Source organism: Acinonyx jubatus, chromosome E3 (genome assembly GCF_027475565.1).
Source record: "Acinonyx jubatus isolate Ajub_Pintada_27869175 chromosome E3, VMU_Ajub_asm_v1.0, whole genome shotgun sequence".
Lineage (NCBI taxonomy): Eukaryota > Metazoa > Chordata > Mammalia > Carnivora > Felidae > Acinonyx > Acinonyx jubatus.
In genome coordinates, this window is record NC_069398.1 from 20,965,387 (window position 1) to 20,987,043 (window position 21,657).

Below are 21,657 nucleotides of genomic sequence, written 5' to 3' on the forward strand. Positions count from 1 at the left end.
CCCATTCCCGATTGCTAAGGACTTCTTCCGTCACACACTTGTTCTTCCTGAGCGTTGACATAATCTGAAGATCCTGGGATTCTACCACCTCCAACCGCCTGGAACCAAGTGGAAACAGAACTGTTGTGCACCAGGAAAAAAATCCAACACAACTGTAGGAAGGCTGAGTTGAACCATCTTGAACCATCCAGAAATACTTCATAAAAGGGGCCTATAATCAGATTGTGATGCACCTTTCTCACCCTTCTGTGATCTCAGTAGCAAACTGAATCACCCTTCCACACACCATGACTTTTAGAAGATTCTCTTAATGTATTATAGACCCTGTTGTTTTTTTTTTCCCTATATTAAGTGACCTTGGCAGATGGCCTAGCTCCAGTAGATCTTTGGAATAGATGTATACATACTTATCTCCTTTATTAATAAAATTAAGAAATAGAACCCCAAAAGCACCACAAAACTTGGAGCTTGACCTCCGTTAAAAGAAATTTATAAGTTAAGAATTTAGTTGAAATCTTTATTCTTTTGTTATTTTTGTAAAGGGATTGGATGGTATCCTGAGTAGGTTTAAGTCCCTAGAATGTTATCATGAGTAGGTTTAAATCCCTATAAATGCCTTTTTTAGTGTGTTTTTCAACATTACATCCTTATCTTCAGCTCTGCCTCCGCTTACTCTGCCCCAGGGACCCATCTTTGTGTGTACGTGTCATGGGTGCCTACTGTCCCTACTCTTACAATGTCATCTCCATCTCTCCACCCCCTCCACCATCACCACCCCTCCCCCAGCTCACGATGTCCTGTCTTTGGCATTTTAAAGCTGGTTGCCTACTTCTGGCCCTGCCTCATCCAGCATTTGGTAGCCAGCCCTGGCAGTGATGCTTTGTCCAGCACTGCCCCCAAACTTCTTCTCAGTCAGTTAGGTGCTCTTTGCACTGAGGTCCCTGACTTTCCAGTTCAGCTTTTTCACCTGGTTGGTAGGATTGAAAGCCTTTTTTCAGCCCTTGTCTTGAAGCTCTGTATCTATTTCCACAGGGGCAGCAGAGTGTACTTGCAGGACCCCACTGAACAGATAAGTTAATTTCACCCTCCTCTACCCTTGGAAGGGATAAGCAAAATACTCTTCCTGGAAACTATGTTCACCAAGAACTTCCTAACAAAGATACGGACTTCCCTGGTGAGCTGACCACATCCCTATTGGCCGAAATAAGGAGGCATTATTCACTTGGTGCTCCCAAAAGTCAAGGCAGAATGTATCTGCCCCCAGACATATTCAGACAATGTTCCACCCAGATGCTTAATTTTATACTTCCAAATGCAGCTCTATTTGGAAATTTCCGTTGGTTCAGAGAGGCAGAGGAATCCTCTCTGAGGATTGAGGAGAGGACATTGAGGAATCCACTCTGTAGTCACCTGCAGGAATGTCTACATAGGCTGGACCACTTAGCCTAGAGGATTCCACTTACATAGGCTGGACCTTTAGCCTAGAGGATCCCACTGAGATGGGGTTTATTGTCTGATTTTGAACCCTGTCAGTGCTGTTCCCTGCTGGGATGGCAATCCTGACTGCTTTATAGCAGCAGCACCCCCTGGGACAACCTAGATTTGTGGATTGAGATCCAGAGGCAGAATTTCCAGATAGCCCAACCAAAGGATCCTCATGATAATGTATAAGAAAGTAAAGTTTTTTAGGTGGAAGGCTCTCCAGATACTCAACTTTGCCCCAGGATTTCTGGGATTTATAGGCAGTAACCATTCATTCATGATCCTCAACTTCCTCACTTGATCATCCTGTCATTTTAGGAAGGAGCTTCACCTGATCCTCACTAAGGACCCAGAATTCCAATAGCTAAAAACCCTTTTCTCCTATCCTGGTCTTATACCACCAAGACACACTTCAGTGCCTTGGTAGGGGTCAGAAGGAGGCACAAGCATGGGGAGCCTCTGTCCCTTGTTTCTATATCTCCATGATGCTGGTATTGGCAGGCCAACAACCTTTGTAGGTGTAAGAGTTGAAATATAACCAACAGATTCAAGGTCTAGTGATGGCATGTGAAAGAACCCCTTAAGGGATGTCGGTCTGCAGGAGCCTGGAGTAGTCAAGGTGAAACTGGGAGCTTTGTCCACACAGAGAGGGCAGGCCATGTTTTTCAAACATCTTGACTTCAGAAGGTGCTCCATTTGCAAGACCACAAGAAAGAGGCCAGCAGAGCAATTCCAGCTCTGGTTGCAGCTGACTGAGAAGCCATTGCAAGCTGCAGGTAGGTACCCACATGCAGCAGAAGCCAGCCAAAACCCAGTGCCTGCCAAAGTGGACACAAAAAGGGACTGCCTCCCCTTACAATGGCTGACTAGGGTGACAGGAGAGGAAACTGAACACAGGTGCTTCTGCTCCATCCTGTTGCTATCCCTTGTGCCTTTATATCCCACCCACTGAAAATGGAAAATAACATAGAGAATTCTTGGCACCTTATATTTGACACATCAGTCTAGGCTGTCTCCTCCTTGCATGATCTTGCCTGAAGTGCAATGAGTCATTTGTATTAGCCAAGAGAAAAAAAACATGCAGTTATCTGAACAACTTATATCTTTAATATAAATAACTATTAATTATAATAGGATTGGAGTAACGAGGGATTGGCAGTAGCGAACTATAAAGAATACAGGAATAGCACACGTAGGAGCAGCCACTACCCCCAGAGCTGACATAGAGAACACTCCTCCCAGAGCTGATATCCAGACCTTTTTGGAGAGGGGATAGCCATGGCTCACTGAATGGTAGAGAAGTCACTGGGGTGCTATGCTGTTGGAACTTGCTGGAAATCACCCTCTAGGGTGCTGGCAAAATCTGTTCAGAGAGGTGTTCTGCCAGAAACACTCCACTAAAAAACCACCCAAGGCGAGTGCTGGGGAAAGCTGCTGGCCTTTTTGTGCCATTGACTACCATGCACTGCAGGAGCTGGGTGCTGGAGAGGCGGGGCTGGGAGCAATCACACCAGAACCGGAAAGGAAATGTCTTTCTTCTTGGCAATATCTCACCAATGTCCTCTACTAACAAAGTTTAATATCACATTAGTTGGCAAAGGAAAAAATATTCAAAGGTCCCAACCCAATTTTTGCAGAAGCAATGAAGGATGAATATGGAGCTAAGAGGCAGTCAGTAACTGGCCTATCTATATACACTGATGACTCCCAAATTTAAACTCACTCAGGCCTCTTTCCTCAGCCTCGAATTATATATCCAATAACCTGCTGAATTATATACCCAATAACCTGCTAAATATTGCTACTTCAATACCTATTAGCCATCTCAAGCTTAATATAGTCAAGTGGAATTCTTTACTTCCTCTTCCCACCCCAAACATCTTCTTCATTCCACCTTCTCTATCTCAGGAAATGGTACCACCATCCACTCAGTCAACAAAAACCTGAGAACCATCTTTTTTTTTTTTTAATGTTTATTTTTGAGACAGTGTGAGTGGGGGAGGGGCAGAGAGAGAGAGAGACACAGAATCTAAAGCAGGCTCCAGGCTTGAGCTGTCAGCAGAGAGTCCAATGCAGGACTTGAATTCACAAACCACGAGATCATGACCTGAGCCAAAGTTGGAGGCTTAACCGACTGAGCCACCCTGGCACCCCAACGTAAGAGTCATCTTGAACTCCCCTCCTTACCTCACCTTGTACTGCAATCCATTGCCAAGTCTTGAATTCATCTTCAAGATTATCTTGAAAACATGACAAATTCACTTGTCTGAATCACCATCATCTCTCATCATGCATTACTACAAAGACTTCTTGGCTTAATTTGACCCCTGATTATACCTCCTCCAACCTATTTTCCAAGATAGTCTTGGAAGGGTTAATTAGACCTGCAACATGCCTACTTAAAACCCTTTGCTTTTAGAATGGTCTTTCCATGTTTGATCTGGTTCCTGTGTACCCCCAGCTTCATCACTCCACACTACTCCTTTTTTCCTGTCTTCTGCTCTGGACTTCTTTCAGTTCCTACCTCAGGTTTTTGTGATTGGCATTTCATCTCCTTGGAATGCCTTTTCCCCAGCGCTCCTCATGGGCTGGCTCATTTTTCCATTTTATGTTCCACCTCAGTTGTCACATATTCAGTGAGACCTTCTCTGACTATGCCATCTACAGTACACTTCCAGGGGTGCCTGGGTAGCTCAGTTGGTTAAGTGTCCAACTCTTGATTTTGGCTCAGGTCACGATATCACGGTTCATGGGGTGAAGTCCTGCATTGGACTCTGTGCTGATGGTGCAGAGGCTTCTTGGGATTCTCTCTCTCTCTCTCTCTCTCTCTCTCTCTCTCTCTCTCTCTGTCTCTCTCTCTGCCATCAGATTTTGGACTCACCAAGCCTGCACAATCACATGACCCAATTCTTTAAAATAATTCTTCCTATATATACTATATCTATTCTAGTGTACATGTATCTCTCTTCTTCTCTTTCTCCCTCTATCTATATGAATTTTTTTTTCTAGAATTTATTTATTTATTTATTTATTTATTTATTTATTTATTTATTTATTTATATTCTAGAAAGTGATACACATCCTAGGAGAGTATCTACCTATCTGTCTGTCTTTTATTTTTAGAGAGAGAGAATGCAAGCAGGAGAGAAGGGCAGAGGGGGAGAGAAAGACAATCCTAAGCAGGCTCCATTCAGTGTGAAGCCTGACACAGGGCTCAGTCCCACAACCCTGTGTTCATGACCTGAGCCAAAATCAAGAGTTGGACATTCAACCAACTGAGACACCCAGGAACCCCTATATATCTATATTTAAATCTAAAAGTAGCATACCACATGTTCCATCACCCTACTGTTCTCATTTAACACTGTCTTTTGGAGATCTGTCCATTTCATTACATATAGAGCTCCACCTCCCCCCCCCCCTTTAAAATTTGATAGTACAGTTGATGCTTGATCAATGCAGGAGTTAGGTCACCAACTCCCTGTGCAGAAGAAAATCCACATGTAAATTTCGACTCCCTCAAAACTTAACTACTAATAGCCTACTGTTGACTGGAAGCCTTATTAACAACATGAAGAGTCAATGCACATATTGTGTATGTTATATATACTATATACTGTTTTCTTACAATAAAGCAAACTAGAGAAAAGAAAATTTTAAGAAAACCATAAGGAGGAGAAAATACATTTACAAAACTGTCACGTGCTCGCTTCAGCAAGCACATATACAATACTGTCACAAAAATCTGGTTAAGGTTATGGACAAAATGGTGCTGCCAGTGCAGGTCACTGCTCATCAAGTACAGCCCCTACTCTGCTCAATTCCTTGGTGTGGCCTACAGAGCCAAGTGCTACAGAAGTTTCAGGCAGAAGAGGAAAGGAGGATAGCAGCTGAGGAGAAAAAGAAGCAGGATGAATGGAAACACATTGAGAGAGAACTGGCAGAAGCCCAAGATGACAGCATACTAAAGTGAGCCTGCCTTTCTCTGGAATGGTATGGATGAATAAAGCTTTCTGTGTTGTGTGATTCTCGAGAAAAAAAAATCTGGTGTAGACCACATCAAAATGAAAAGCTTCTACACAGCAAAGAACACAATCAACAAAACTAAAAGGCAATGTACTGAATGGGAGAAGATATTTGTAAATGACATATGCAATAAAGGGTTAGTATCCAAAATATATAAAGAACTTATACAAGTCAACACCCAAAAAACAAATAATCCCAGAAAACAAAAAATGGGCAGAAGAAATGAACAGACATTTCTCCAAAGAAGACATCCAAGTAGCCAGCAGACACATGAAAAGATGCTCAACATCACTCTATACTATTACTATACTCATTATTATATTGTAAGAATACTGTATGTAATACATAAAACATAATATATATTAACACCTATGTATGTTATCAGTAAGGCTTCCCGTCAACAGTAAGCTTTTAGTAGTTCAGTTTTTGGGGAGTCAAAAATTATGTGCAGAGTTTCAACAGTGGGTCAGTACCTCTAACCATCAATCACATTGTTCAAAGGCCAACTGAGATGGCTTATAACCCACTGAATAAAATGAGAATCCATGAATTTATGTTGACACAAATAAATATATAAACGAAGTAGACAGGAAAGTTCTTTTTTCAATGTTTATTTAGTTATTTTGAGAGAGAGATGAGACTGGAAGCAGGGGAGAGGCAGAAAGGGGGGGCGGGGCAAAGGATCTAAAGCATGCTCTGTGCTGACAGAGAGCCGGATGTGGGGCTCGAACTCATGAACTGCGGAATCATGACCTGAACCGAACTCAAATGCTTAATGAACTGAGCCACCCAGGTGCCCCAAGGAAAGTTCTTAGAGTAAAACGTCAGCTAATAAATATAGAGGAAACGATGGGGTAGAAAATCTACATTTAACAACCATCATAATTATAACTGATGGTGGCAGGGGCACCTGGGTGGCTCAGCCGGTTGAGTGTCTGAATTCAGCTCAGGTCATGATCTCCCAGTTCTTGGGTTCGAGTCCCGCATTGGGCTCTCTGTGCTGACAGCTCAGAACCTGGAGCCTGCTTCAGATTCTGTGTGTGTCTCTCTCTCTACCCCTCCCCTGCTCGCTCGCTCGCTCTCTCTCAAAAATAAATAAACATTAAAAAACATGTTATCAATGGATTCTAAAACTGATGGATGAACTTTGGAAGAAAAACAGGTTTTAACATAGTCTTAAAATATCTCCCTACAAGTTACCAATTTCAAAGGTAAAAATGGTAACTTTACAGTGCAGACACCTGAAAGATTCCTCATTGATCATGTAACCAAAGTCAACATTAAACAAAGGACCTGTCCTGATAAAGACACATTATTTATATGATTTCTCTGCCAAAATGAATAACTTGAATCTAATCATGAGAAAACATTGGACAAACCCAAATTGAAGGACATTCTTCAGAATGACTGTCTTACACTTTTCAAAAATGTCGAGATCATGAAAGACAAATAAAAATGGAAGAACTATTCCAGATTAAAGAAGACTAAAGATAAATGACAATTAAATGATCAACCAGGAAAAACTATAGCTATAAAAGTGATTCTTGGGACAATTGATGAAAACTGAGTAAGGGCTATAGATTAAGTAGGATTTTATCAATGTTAACTTATCAGATGTTAATTTTCCTGATTTTAATGATTTTGCTTTGGTTTCTAAGAAGATATATTTCTTCTTAGGAAATACACACTGAAATATGTAAAGTCAAGAAGCATGATGTCTGCAAAGCATGATGTCTGCAACTTAGTCTCACATTCTTCAGGAAAACTGTGTGTGTGTGTGTGTGTGTGTGTGTGTGTGTGTGTGTAGAGATTGAACAAATGATAAGATAAAGGAAATGAGGCAAATATACAAATTCAAGAAGCTTAAAGAATTCCAAGTAAGGTAAATTCAAAGTGATCCTCACCAAGACACATTACAATCAAACTGTAGAAAGCCAAAGAAAAAGAATGTTGAAAGCAGCAAGAGAAAACAAACTCATCACATATAAAGGATCCCCTTTAAGAATATAACTGATTTCCTATCAGAAACTATGGAGGCCAGAAAGAAGTGGGATGACATATTTGAAGTGTTGAAAGAGAAACTTGTCAACCATGAATTCTATATCTGGCAAAACTATTCTTCAAGAATGAAGGAGAAATTCATCCCCAAATAAAAGCCAAGGGAGTTCATTACTGGTAGACCTGCACTATAAGAAATGGAGGGGCGCCTGGTGGCTCAGTCAGTTAAGTGTCCAACTGTTGATTTTGGCTCAGGTTACAATTTCACAGTCATGAGACTGAGTCCTGCATGGGGCTCTCTGCTGACAGTGCAGAGCCTGTTTGGATTTCTCTCTCTCCCTCTCTCTTTGCCCCTCCCCTGCTCATACTCTCTCAAAAATTAAATAAACATTTAAAAAATGACTAAAGGAATCCTTCAGATTGTAAAGCAAATGACACTAGACAGTAAGTTGAAGCTACATGAAGAAATAAAGAACACTGGAAAAGGTAAATGCCTAGGTAGATGTAAAAGCCAGTATTATTGTGCTTTGGGTTTGTAATTGCTCCTTTTTCCACCTATATGATTTAAAAGGCATATACATAAAACATTAATTATAAATCTGTGTTAATAGGTGTACAATTTATAAGGATGAAATCTGTGACAATAACAATAAAATGAAAGGGACAGAGATGTATAGGTACAGAATATATACTATTTTAAATAAGTTGGTATTATTCAAACTAAGTTGTTATAAATTTAAGATGTTAAATTGTAATCCCAAAACTAACCACTAAGAAAATAAATTTTAAAATATTCAGAAAGGAAGAGAATCAAAATGGTAGGCTACAGAAAAACAACTAAATACCAAAAATGCAGTAATGAAAGAATTGAGGAACAAAACAATATGTATGACATACAGAAAACAAGTAGCAAAGTGGCAGAAGTCATTCTTTATTAGTAATTACTTCAAATGTAAATGGATTTAACTCTTCAATTAAAAGAGATTGGCAGAACCTGTTTTCTTAAAAACTCTATATGCTGTCTATAAGAGACTCACTTTAGATCCAAAGACAAAGAGGTTGAAAGTAAAAGGATGGAAAAATGTATTCCATGCAAAGAGTAACCAAAGGAGAGTTTGGGGTGGCTATACTATTAGAATAGATTTTACATTAGAAAAAAAGGTTACAAGAGACAAGAAGGACATTATATACAGAAAAAGATTTAATCCAACAAAATGACATAACAATTATAAGCATATATGCATCTAATGTCAGAGCACCAAGTATATATATGAAACAAAAAGGACAGAATTAAAGGAGAAATTATGGACAGTTCTACAATAATAGTGGAAGACTTCAGTATCCCACTTTTAATAATGGATAGAGCAACCAGAGACAAGATCAATATGTAGAGTACTTGAACAATATATTACAATCCAAGTATACCTAACAGACATATATAGAACACTTCACCCAACAATAATAGAATATACATTCTTCTCAAATGCACGTAGAGCACTGTCCAGAGAAGAACATTTTTTTTTTGCCAGAAAACAAGTCTTAATAAATTTTGAAAAATCATATAAAATATCTTTCATAATCACCATGGAACAAAACTAGAAATCAGTAACAGAAGGAAAACTCACAAAATCATGAAAAAGATTTTTAAATGCTCTCAAATAACCAATGGTCAAAAAAGAAATGACAAAGGATATCAGAAAATACTCTGAGACAAATGAAAATGAAAACACAACATATAAAACCTAAGGAATCTACTGAAAGCAGTGCTCAAAGTGAAATTTATATCTGTAGACATCTACATTTTAAAAAGTCTCTAATTAATTACCTAATCATACACTTTAAAGGAATTGGAAAAAGAGGCACACACTAAACCAAAGTTAGCAGAAGTAGGAAATAAAGATTAGAGTGGAGATAAGTGAAATAATGAATAAGATAACAACAGAGTATAGAAACTCAACAAAACCAAAATTTGTTTTTTTAAAAGATCAGAAAAGCTGACAAATATTTAGCTACTGTTAGTGTAAAAAGAGGACATTCAAAATGCCAAAATCAGAAATGAAAGAGGGGATATTACTACTGGCTTTACATAGATGAAAAGGATTATAAGAGAATACTGTGAACATATGTACACCAACAAATTAAATAACCAAATGAAATGGACTAATTTTCATAAATATAAAACCTACCAAATCTGAATCACAAACAGAAAATCCAAATCTATAACTAATGAGGAGGTTGAATCAGTAATCAAAAACCGCCCGAGAAAGAAAAGCCCTGGACTTGATGGTTTTGCTGGTGAATTCTACCAAACATTTAAAGAAGTAATAACAATCCTTCTCAAACTTTTCCAAAAACTCAACAGTGAAGGCAGTGCTTTCTAAATCACTCCAACTCATTAATTGCCCTGATATGGAGCCAGACTATAGGAAAAGAAAACTATTGACCAGTACCCCTTATGAATATTGATATAAAAATTCTCAACAAATTTAACAAACTGAGTTCCACAGCATATTAAAAGGATTATATACAGTGGCCAAGTGGGATATATTCCTGGAATACAACAATGGTCTTAAGAGAATAAAGGGGGAAAAAACTATCTTATTTTCTCAATTGATAATGGAAAATCTTGTGACACAATGCAACGCCCTTTTATGATAAAACACTCAACAGACTAGAATAGAGTGAAACTAACTCAGTATAAGAAAGCCACATACGAAAAGCCCACAGCTAACATTCTACTCAATGGTAAAAGACAGAAAGCATTGCCACTAAAATCAGGAATAAGACAAAGATGCCTGTTTTTTTTTTCCAATTCTATTCAATATAGTATTGGAAATTGTAGCTAGAGCAACTAGGCAAGAAAAAGAAACAAAAGGCATCCAAATAGGAAAGGAAAAAGTAAAATTATTTCTATCCAAAGATACGATTTTGTATGTAGAAAACCCTACATACACAGATGTATGTTAGGATTGACAGGGAAAAAAAACTATTAGAAAAAATAAATTGAGCAATGTAGTAGTACAAAATCAACACACAGAAATCAGTTGCATTACTATACATTAACAATAAGCAACCCAAAAGAAATTAAGAAAACAGTTCCATTTATAATAACATTAAAAGGAATAAAATACTTAGGAATTAATTTATTTCAGGAGGTGAAAGTCTTGTACAATGAAAACTATAAAACATTGCTGAAAGAAAGAAGAGATAAATAAATAGAAAGACATCTCATGTAAACTGGGTTGTTGTTGAGTTTTAGGAGTTCTTTATATATTCTGTATAAGAATCCCTTATCAGGTAAGTCATTTGCAAATAGTGAGTTACTTTATATTCTGTTGACTGGCCTTTGATGCACGAAAGTTTTAAATTTTGGTAAGTCCAATTTGTTTATTTTTTTCTTTTATTACCTGTGCCTTTGGTGTCATATCTAAAAAATTATTGCCAAATACAGGGTTATGAAGCTTTTCAACTGTGTTTTCTTCTAAATTTTATATCCTACATTTAGGTGTTTGATCAATTTTTAATTTTCATATATATGTTAGGTAAGGACCCAAATTCATTTTTCTGCCTGTAAATTTTATGTTATCTATATTTCACAATAAAAAAAATAGGGGCATCTGGGTGGCTCAGTTGGTTAAGTGTCTGACTCTTGATTTCGGCTCAGGTCATGATCTCACAGGTTCATGAGACTGAACCCCAAATTAGGCACCATGCTGACAGCACAGAGTCTGCTTGAGATTCTTTCTCTCCCTCTCTCTGCCCCCCGACTCAAAGAAATAAACTTTAAAAAATGTTAAAAAAAAATTAAATCTTAAAGACTTTTCATGATAAAAAAACACCCAGTAAACTAAGAATAGCAGGGAACTTCCTCAACATGATAAAGGCCATATATGAAAAACCCACAGGTAACATACTCAATGATGAAAGATTGAAAATTTTTCCATTTAAGATCAAGAACAAGACAAGGATGCCTGCTTTTACCACTTTTTTTTTTTTTTGAGAGAGAGAGAGAGAGAGAAAACAAGCAGCGGAGGCGGAGGGGAGGGAGCAGAGAGAAGGGGACAGAAGATCCAAAGCAGGCTCTGTGCGGACAGCAGAGAGCCCAATGTGGGGCTCAAACTCACAAATCATGAGATCATGACCTGAGCTGGACGCTTAGCTGACTGAGCCACCCAGGCACCTCTCACCGCTTTTGTTAATATGTTTTCATTTTTGGGGGGGTAGATTCATCTTATCTGACCCTTCTGTGGAATCTCTTTCCATTAATCCCTTTGCTTTCTCTCTCTCCTCTTAGCTTCCACATTACTCCTCTTTTGCAGTTTTCCTCTTGCTTCTATTTTTTTCCCCACTCTTCTTTTGCTCTTTTCCTTTTGACCTACCCCAAGATGAGTTTTTAGCCCTCTTTTATCTTCACTGTTTCCAATGGGATAGAGTTTCATAAATTCAAACACAAAATACACATAAATTGAAATAAAAAGTAATACAATGAATATCCATATGCCTATCAAGAACTAAACCACTAAATTCAAACTAAAGCATTGCTTCTTCAGTTAAATATAACTTTGGTGCCCCTTCCAGTAGCCTCCACCCCACCTTCTCTCAGAGGAAGAAGGCGTGTGGTAGTTTGTCCCACTAATGACCCCAATGAGTCAGACCTACCAGTGTCCTCACTTTTGCTAGTCCCTTTCAACATTGACCTAGGGGTTAGCCCCTTACTTACTGTGTCCATTACCTTTTGATCTCTTCTTCCTCCCCCAGTTCAATCTGCTACAGCTACATAGGTTAGAGGTGTCAAGAGGGCCCTTGCACTTGTTCCCAGTACCTAGTACACTTGCCCAAATATTTGCATACCAGCATAGCTAGCTCCTTTGCCCTTTGTTCAGGGTACCGTCTCAGCAGCCAGGGCTTTCCTCTCCACTCTAAAACTGCAAACTTTTAGACTGCATTTTCTGTTCCTCTTCCTTGCGTAATTTTTAATTTTTTATTCATAGCAATTATCACGATCTTAAGTACTACTGTAAATAACTTGTTTATTGGCTCCTCCCTCTCCTCTAGAATGTAAGCTTCTCAGCATACTTTTGTTTTATGTGTTTTATTTTTTTTTATTAAAAAAATTTTTGGGGGCGCCTGGGTGGCTCAGTCGGTTGGGCGGTCAACTTCGGCTCAGGTCATGATCTCGCGGTCCGTGAGTTCGAGCCTCGCATCGGGCTCTGTGCTGACAGCTCAGAGCCTGGAGCCTGTTTCAGATTCTGTGTCTCCCTCTCTCTGACCCTCCCCCATTCGTGCTGTCTCTCTCTCTATCTCAAAGATAAATAAACGTTAAAAAAAAAATTTAAAAAAAAATTTTTTTGGGGGGGGGCCCCTGGGTGGCTCAGTCGGTTGGGCGTCCGACTTCAGCTCAGGTCATGATCTCGCAGTCCGTGAGTTCAAGCCCCGCGTCGGGCTCTGTGCTGACAGCTCAGAGCCTGGAGCCTGTTTCAGATTCTGTGTCTCCCTCTCTCTCTCTCTCTGACCTTCCCCCATTCATGCTCTGTCTCTCTCTCTGTCTCAAAAATGAATAAACGTTAAAAATAAAATTAAAAAAAATATATTTTTAAGTTTAGTTATGAGAGATAGAGACAGCACCAGTTGGGGAGGGGCAGAGAGGGGGAGACACAGAATCTGAAGGAGGCTCCAGGCTCTGAGCTGTTAACACCGAGCCCAACAGGGCTCAAACTCACAAACCATGAGATCATGACCTGAGCTGAAGTCGGTCACTTAACCGACTGAGCCACCCAGGTACCACTTTATGCATTTTATGCTCTCTATCCTCAGCCTAGCACACATTAGGTGTAGAGGAGGAAAAAAATTGTCTCTCTACCCTTCTGAGTTCTTGGCTGAGACCTCTGAGGTAAAAAACAGATTAACAAGAGAGAAGCACATTGAAATTTATTAATACATATACCTTATACATACATGAGAGATAACGGGACAAGATTTAGAATGCCAACTTAAATACATTATCACGTACACAAAAGAAAGGTGTGTGTTGGGGTAAGGTGGGTAGCTGGAGGATCAGTTATGGGAAGTGATCTGGGAAAGAAATGCAAACAAGCTTAAGGTTTGCTACGCAGATTTAAGTTAGTGTCTTCTCCATTGATGAGTCTCTTGTGATTTAACCATCCTCTTCTAGGTACGGGGAAGGAGACATCTTTACAAACGGAGATTTCCTTTTAAATGTACATTTCCCTTACAAAAGGGTATTCATTTTCAGAGCTTCTCTGGCATCCACTTTCTCAAAATAATCCTTATGCCAAAGAGGTACGTTTTTGGATGGCATGTTCTGCTATCTCTAAGCATTTAGAAGAATTTGAGGAAAGAATCAATTTCCATTTTGCAAATGATGAAAAGAGACAGAAATTAGGCAACCTGTCCAAGATCACAGAGGCAGCTGTTAGCAAAATTGGGATTTCAACCCAGGTCTACCTTCCAGATCCAGTATAGTTTTGTTTTTTCTCTGTTGTGGCGGCACTTTATGCCGTAGATGGCACCCAGGATACAGAGGCAGCTGCTGTTTCCAACATTCCTGAAATGGTAATCAAGGGAACTGGATTCCGTTTAAGACTCGACCATTAATACTAGCTAACGATTATTTAACCTCGTGGGTCTCAATTATGTTTAGCTGTAAAAACGGCTTTTAGGTCAACCAATCTCTTTAAGGTCCTTTAATTCGAACACTAAAATTCCTGACATCCGTAATGTGATAGGATTCATTGGCTTTTCATGCGGCCTCCGTCTCCCATCCGTGCTGCTACAGTGGCCCAGGGCCCGACAGCACCGCAGGAAGCAGGCTCTGAAGAAGACAGGGCACACCGGCTGCTCCGTCGGCTCCCGAACGCTGCAGGTCGGCACTGCAGGGCTAGCCTGGAGGCCGCCCTCTTCTCCTAGACCTCCGACACTGCGGGTGCTGTCAGTCACCCCCGCCTCCGGCTCGCACCACCCGGCGCGGATTCCGAGAGGACCCGCAACAACACCCTCCCACTCCGCGCCCCAGGACCCGGAAATGACGTCTGTGCGTGCGTAACGAGCGCTCGCGGCGCCGGGGGCGGGGCGTGAGGGAGGGAGGGCCGGCGAGAGGGCGGGTTGTGGACTGGCGGAGCCGGGACCCACTCGAGCTACCCGCGGAGAGCGGCGGCCCGACGCCAGTGGAGCCGCAGGCCAGGTACGGAGCAGAAGGACAGGGGCCCAGGATCTCGGCTCTGGGCGGCGGGGCGACGGCGCCGTCCGGGCGGAGGCTGCTGGGTCATTCGCCCGTGCCGTCTACCCGGCCGGGGCCGTTTCGCTTCGGTGCTTCCAGCCGCCGTCGGTCCCAACCCGGGGCCCCGCGGCGCGGCCCTGACCGGCCCCAGGCGGTCGCCGGCCGCCTTAGTCCTCGTCGTGCTGAGCCTCCCCCTTTCAAGCGTTCGTCGCCAAGTTCTGTACGGCCCGGCCCAACTCCGACGGACAGACGCTTGTCATTTCCTGGCCGGCTCCTGCCACCCGTCCACCCCTCGCGGGATGGCTTCCTTTTGGCCGGCTTCCTCTTCACTGTCCAGCCCGTGCAGTTGGAGGGGACACCTGTGGTGGCGGCCCGTCGGCTCGTGCCCTGGGTCCCTCGGGGGTCCGTCCGGGTTGGCGGCTCAGACCCAGAGAGCAGCCCGGCCTTGGCAGGGGCTCCGGGGCTTCAAGAACCCACGTCGTTCTTGGGGAGGAAAGGTCCCGGAGCCGGGAGGGTGCAGTCTTTGGTGATGCGGGGACTTGAACACCGGTCCTAACTCTCGCGCCGTCGTTGTGGGGGAAGTTGTGGGCCTGGAGTTAGGAGCAGAACTGGTTTAGAGGAGAGCAGAGGTGATGCCCATCACGGAAGTTTAGTCACAGGGAGGGAGGGACTCAGCTGCTTTAGAGAGTAGGTCATAGACATCTGGTGGTGCCTCAGCGCTGGTGACCAAGTCCTGTCGTTGGGAAGTGTGTCAGTGGGCTCTGATGGGCTCCTTTTACCCTTTAGATTAGATGTGAAAATTGTCAAGACGAGTTGACAGCATCACCAGGGGAGTCGTTTTTTGAATATGAAGAGTTTTTACTTTTGTTTGTGAGATTTAAAAATAGTTGTACTTTTTTTTTCTGTAAACTTGAAACTGCTTTTTAAAAAGCCTGTTAATGTAAAATAGTTAAAACAAGAAAGTTTGCCGGACGGGTAAGATTTGATTGTATTGTTAATCCATTTAATGACAAATAATGTTACTTTGTAAGAGTTACTGGTTGTGCGGAAGATTAAACCGAGTTCAGGATTTGAAATTTCACCGATCTTCCAAGCAATCATGTTTCTTCTCTCTAGAAGTTAGGGACAATAAAGATACTTTCAATACGGTGTGGTAAATAGAGCCAAGATAGAGCGTGAGGAGGGACACTGCAGGGTATGGAGGGTGAAGAAAGATAATCAGGGAATACTTTATGGAAGTATCTTGAAGCACGATAACTTTGAAACTAACAAGGTTGGGTGGGAATTTTAGGGATTGGTTGGAATGTGGGGGTGGGACAAGTAACAGGAGAATAGGCCAATAACTACTAGGAGACGGTTTTTGAAAAGTAAAAAAGTGCAGGGCAGAGATTCAGGAGCTGATGACAACAAAACCGAGGAAGGGTTTTAAGGAGGGTCTTTTCATGATTAAAATGGAATTTTAGGTAGATTTTACACACACACACAGACTGCTGCTATTTGGCTGATGAAGACTGTGGGCCCAATGTGGTGCTTGATTATGTGCTCATTAAATGTTTGAACTGAGTTGTATGCTCATTTGCTAGTTGTTTCATTGTGTAAAAAGTGTCCGACCCTGCTAATTTGTAAGCTTCTATAAACAGGAATTCTCCTTCTATCTGTTTGCATTCTCAGTCCGAGCTGGACATTCACAAGTGTTCTATGAGTACTTGTTAACTTGATGAGAATTCATTGATTTCTGATGTTGGTTTCCAGTGGGAAAAAAAATGATCAGTACTTATTTTAATATCTACATAGAGAAGAACTAAGATCTTGTTTCATTTACTTGTGTCAATCTTTGGAGACAGAATTTCATCTTGACTATGAATTTAATTTTTGGCACGTGTGTTTTTATTGTTTGCAAAGTATACATCTGTAGCAGAGATGACCTATCCCTAAAATGGAGAAGAAAGCTATGTGACACACCTGTCTATTCTGTGATTCAGAATACAAATGTTGTTAAGTGGCTTTCTTAACCCATAAATAAAGTTATCACACTAAAAGCAAGAGTTTCACAGTAGAAGTCAAACATTTTGAAAGTCTTATTAAATGCTTATTTTTGTCATAAAGCGTCGTCGAAACATTATATTTCATATGACTGTTATGATTGGAAATAATTTAGAGTATCATCGGATAAACACTTAGAAACAACAGTGGACTTACTTTCATCCCACTTGATATTATGTAACTTATATTTTATTTGCTTGATATTTGAATAAAGCTCCTAAAATGCTTTAAGAAAAAGCTGTACTCTTATGATGCGGCTTCCAAGTTACCCTGTGAGATTCCTGTGTTTGATGAAGTTCCTATTGGTGGGGTAGAAAGTATAATTTTTATTGTACAGTAGAACCTTTTTTCATGTTTCTGGTAGCATAGCTTCCTTGTTTATGGTCACTAGGAGGGTGAAGAACTGTAATTATCATCAGTTAGATAAGTATGTGGTTAGAAGTCAGAAGTTATGATCAGAGTATGAGTTCATGAATGGGTTAAATTGCACACACTAAGAGTCTTAAGCTTTTTATTTTCCTCAAATGACATCAAGGAGATTGCTAAAATCCCTGAAAGAGGGCCGTAGCACAATGCCTAAAGCAGGAGTGTAGCAGGAGTCTTTGGGGCCCTGAATTCTGTGTGGTCTCACCTTAAGGTATGGTTGGCAGCATCCTCTGTGCCAGGCACAGGGCAGCACAGAAGAAATTGAAGCTCCTCCTTTTGAATCATCTTTGAAGCTAATCTCTCTAGTTCCCTTCATTCAGAATAAATCATTGAAATTGCATTTATGGTGATTTGGTCTGTGTTTTAAAATTAAACATGACTTTGGGGGGATTTTTACATGAGATATATTTGTAATTTTCTGTGTGCTTCAAAGTTAAAAATACATAATGAAAGTTTTATTTTTGTAGTTCCTGTTGTTAGAATTTCCTAATTTTAGACACAGTATTTGCAATCTTTCTTTCTTTCTTTCTTTCTTTCTTTCTTTCTTTCTTTCTTTCTTTTTTGGAGCACAAAAAAAAAGGTAATGCCTTTAGAAATTGAACTCATAAAGTGCTTATTACTGGAAGAAAGTATCTTATTGTGCTGTAATGTTTTTTAAATGGAGCATGTCATTTACTTATATCACATCGTGTTCCAGAAAGGATTCATAATTACTTACAAAGATACAACATGTTATTGAGAACATACAGAAATAAGGAGGTGATGAATTTAGCACGGAGGGAGAAAAATTAAGATGAAAACTGAGGTCTGTAAGATCTTCATTGAGATGGAATGAGATATGTGCACAAGGTACTTGGACTGAAATCTTAAGTATTTGTTAGAGGGCTACAAATTTGACTCTGCCTTTTAGTAGCCTATTCAGAAAGCGATATAATCAGTTGTATAATTCAATGATCATAAGATAAAAGACCAGTTTCTCTTTGGATTCCCAGACTCCTTGTATTGACAGATTTCTTAGCTACATCCTTAAGCAAATAACAGCATGCATTTCAAAGGGCTGTATTGTGTTTTACTTTGTTTTTTTTTTTTTAATTTTTTTTTTTTAATGTCTTATTTTTGAGAGACAGAGACAGACAGACAGACAGACACAGAGCGCGAGTGGGAGTGAGGCAGAGAGGGAGACACAGGATCCAAAGCAGGCTCCAGGCTCTGAACCATCAGCACAGAGCCTGATATGGGGTTTGAACTCAGGAACCACAAGATCATGACCTGAGCCGAAGTCAGATGCTTAACTGACTGAGCCACCCAGGCGCCCTCGTTTTACTTTGTTTTTTAATTAAAATTCTTTGTTGCCTCATTGTGTTGGTTGATGACAAAACATAATTCAGTAAAAGCAGTTCTGGTGCTGGCAAAATAATGTGATCTAAGTATGTAGATTTCTACAGTGATTTAATTTAAGGATCTGTTTTAGATGCTCTAGATAAGTAGATGGGGACTGTACATTCTTTAGGTTCTCTTCCATAAATATTTTGTTTCTCAATGGAGCTTTTTGTTATAAAGTTATCAGCAAATCAGGGATTTGAGTTTGTGCTTCCTGACAAGTCCCTCAAGTACATTTATTTTTTATGTTGTCGTTTTATGTTATCTAATCACAGAGCCATATTTTTCATGGAGAGTGTGAAAATGGAGGAGTCTGACAAGGACGAATATTTAAATGAAAGTCACCTCACCTCCACATACAGATGGACTTAGGGAATACCAGACACAGACCTAAGATTCATTTCTGGAAGTAGGTTTAGGGTGTTAGCTCCAGCATAGAGAACATTGGCTATAGTTCAAATTTATCAAGTGCTAGCATGGGCCAGGCACTGTGCAAGTAATAAGCCCTTGACATGCATTATCTCAATGTTGTCCTTTCCCTTCACCCTCCTTCTTAAAAATATAAAGAAGTGTGGTTCAGAGTAGTAACTTGTTTCAGGTCATACAAGAGGTGATGGAGATTTGAACTCAGGTAGTCCAATCAACTCAGTGGTCTGCACCTAACCGTGACTTTATATTAACCTGCAGCAGACTGGACCATGAGCTCCCAAGGTGGGAACAGACATATACAGTTAATAGAGGTAAGCACATTGGCAAGTATTGGAACCCACCATTACAAAAAGGCCTTTCACAGGATCTTCCTATCCAAATAATGGTCAGGGAGATACAATTTCAAGTCATTTGGCTGTACTTTGTAAAGCTGGGGAGTGGGGAGTCTTCTAAGCATCAATCGGGATTGGCAGAGTGGCGATATTATTTTATGTGTTTGTTTGCATCTAAAATGCATATATTTTTTCTTTGTGTTTGCTCTGAATTTATCTCAAGATCAGGAAAGTCACAATGATATTTATAAAGATAGTGTACCATTCTAGAAAAAGAGATTTGTATTTAAATTTTAGAGTAAAACTTAAGCTGGTGATCTCACTGCTGTGATTTGAGATGAACTTAGGTTATAGTTTTGTAATGCCATTACTAGGTGTATGTGTTCTTAACTCTCATTTTGTTCTGTTAGGAATTGTATTGCATTAGAGTTGTACAGATAAGTAAACCATCATTTATCGTGCATTTTCATATGTAGCTGTTTCAGGTAATTCCAGATTGTTTTGTTTTGTTTGAAGTATTATAATACAGTTCCTATAGTATATTGTAAATTGTGACCTAGCCTCTGAAACTAGAGAATAGAGAACATCCTTATTCACCTTTCATCAGTAAACAATGGGTGGAACTGTTGTTGCCTAAATGTAGTTATGTAACTTAATGGTTCCTTAATTGCATTTCCATATCACTTTTGACATTGTTTTTTAAACATGTTCCTGAAAAATAAGTTGGGCTAGTGACCACAGTTTTGAGTAGGATATTATAAGAAGAATGCAAATAAAAAATGTGAAAAGAAAAAATAAAACTGTAGGCTGATGAAATAAAATGTCTAAAATCCATTATAATTAGTGTCTCCGGAAGTAATATCCTTGGCTTCTACTTAGCAAGATGGATTATATCTTTATATTAATTAATTAGCCATTGCAGTTGTTCTCATGGTGTGGTAAGTGTATATAGATGTTATTATTACTCTAGGGGTTTAAATGTTGTGTAGTCATGGGTGGACACATCTTAAGTATCATTTATGAGGAATAATCAGATGGCAAAGTGTTTTCATACCCTGTGCTAACTGCTGATGTTCTTTGAATATCAACTATATGTAGACACAACTTTCTCCAAAGAGCCTACTTTTGTTCTTGGACATACTTGAGAACAAAATTGCAGATACTTTTTGTTGTTACCCATGAGAAGTTATAGGCTATTTCTTTGAAGAAGATCTTGTCAATCCCTGTATGGGCTACCAAAAAAGAAAGAGAGAGAGAGGGAGGAGAGGGAAGAAACTTTTTGTCTTTCTAGTACTTTGGTCTCGTAATTGAATAAATAAGTTAGAAAATAAAAATCTCAACTTACTATTTTATTTATGTGTAAATAAAATAGGGCTTGAGAAATAAGCTGAGATCTTTTAAAGTTTAAAGTTCTTAGATTCTAACAGAAAAGCTAATCAGGAGGTTGGATTCTAGGCCTAGCCAGTTCCAGCCCCAAACAAAACCACTAATTGTTATGATGGTGAGTCTGCCATTTAGGTAAGTATAATGCAAAGATTTCAGTTTCATGCTTCAATCAACACTTGAGCTATATTTGGAGAAGAAGAATCTGAGTTTTTTTTTCAGTTTTGTTTTTTCCTTTTTCTGAGGGTTTAATTTCAGGAAGTCTAGTTTTTATAGATGTGAATTTTATAGATATGAACCTTATCAAACTACTCAGTCTAGTAAACATTTTATTACCCCAGAATATCTTCTGATCTTTATTAATGTTTGTTTGTAAAACTGTCTACCTTTTATTTTGTGGTAAAAAAATTGTTTACTAGTTTAAGCATTTCAGAATTCACATAAGGTATATGCATGAGGTTTGTTTTTCATTTTTTTGGAGAGAGAATGTGTGAGCGAGCGTGCGCAGGTGGGGAAGGGGCAAAGAGAGAGGGGGACAGAGAATCTGAAGCAGGCTCTGCACTGACAGCAGCGAGCCTGGTGTGGGGCTTGAACTCATGAGATCACAACCTGAGCCAAAGTTGGATCCTCAACCGACTGAGCCACCCAGGTGCCCCTGTGTGAGTTTTATCGTATTGCCAAGAAGTCTGGTATTTATGCTCTATGTTAATGTGTAGTTCTACCCTTTGAGCTGCCATAGATTTTTCTAAAAAGAGTTGGTTGCAGCAGTTGTTTTGCATTGGCCTTCAAGGTCGTTGGTAAGGGTATGCTTCTTAGCTCCCAGTGATTACTAATTTCTAACCACTTTGCTTACATTAGAATTTTCTTGGTGGATTAGCACTGTTATCTTTTAAGCATTAGTAGTGCTTTTTGCCTTCAAGT

The 21,657-nt window shown here is 39.9% G+C and overlaps 1 protein-coding gene across 4 annotated transcripts in view; it reads left to right on the top strand.

The window, feature by feature from the left end:
* The first annotated feature begins 14,578 nt into the window (after window positions 1-14,578).
* The window catches only part of RABGEF1 (RAB guanine nucleotide exchange factor 1), a 61,410-nt gene continuing 54,331 nt past the window's right edge, over window positions 14,579-21,657 (top strand). For 2 of the 4 annotated variants that reach the window (XM_027041845.2, XM_027041847.2), the window contains exon 1: window positions 14,579-14,707. The gene's annotated coding sequence lies outside the window, so the exon portion shown is untranslated. Of the gene's footprint in view, window positions 14,708-19,279; window positions 19,333-21,657 lie in introns of all 4 variants that reach the window. The other 2 variants (XM_053213462.1, XM_027041846.2) reach the window with 2 other exon arrangements.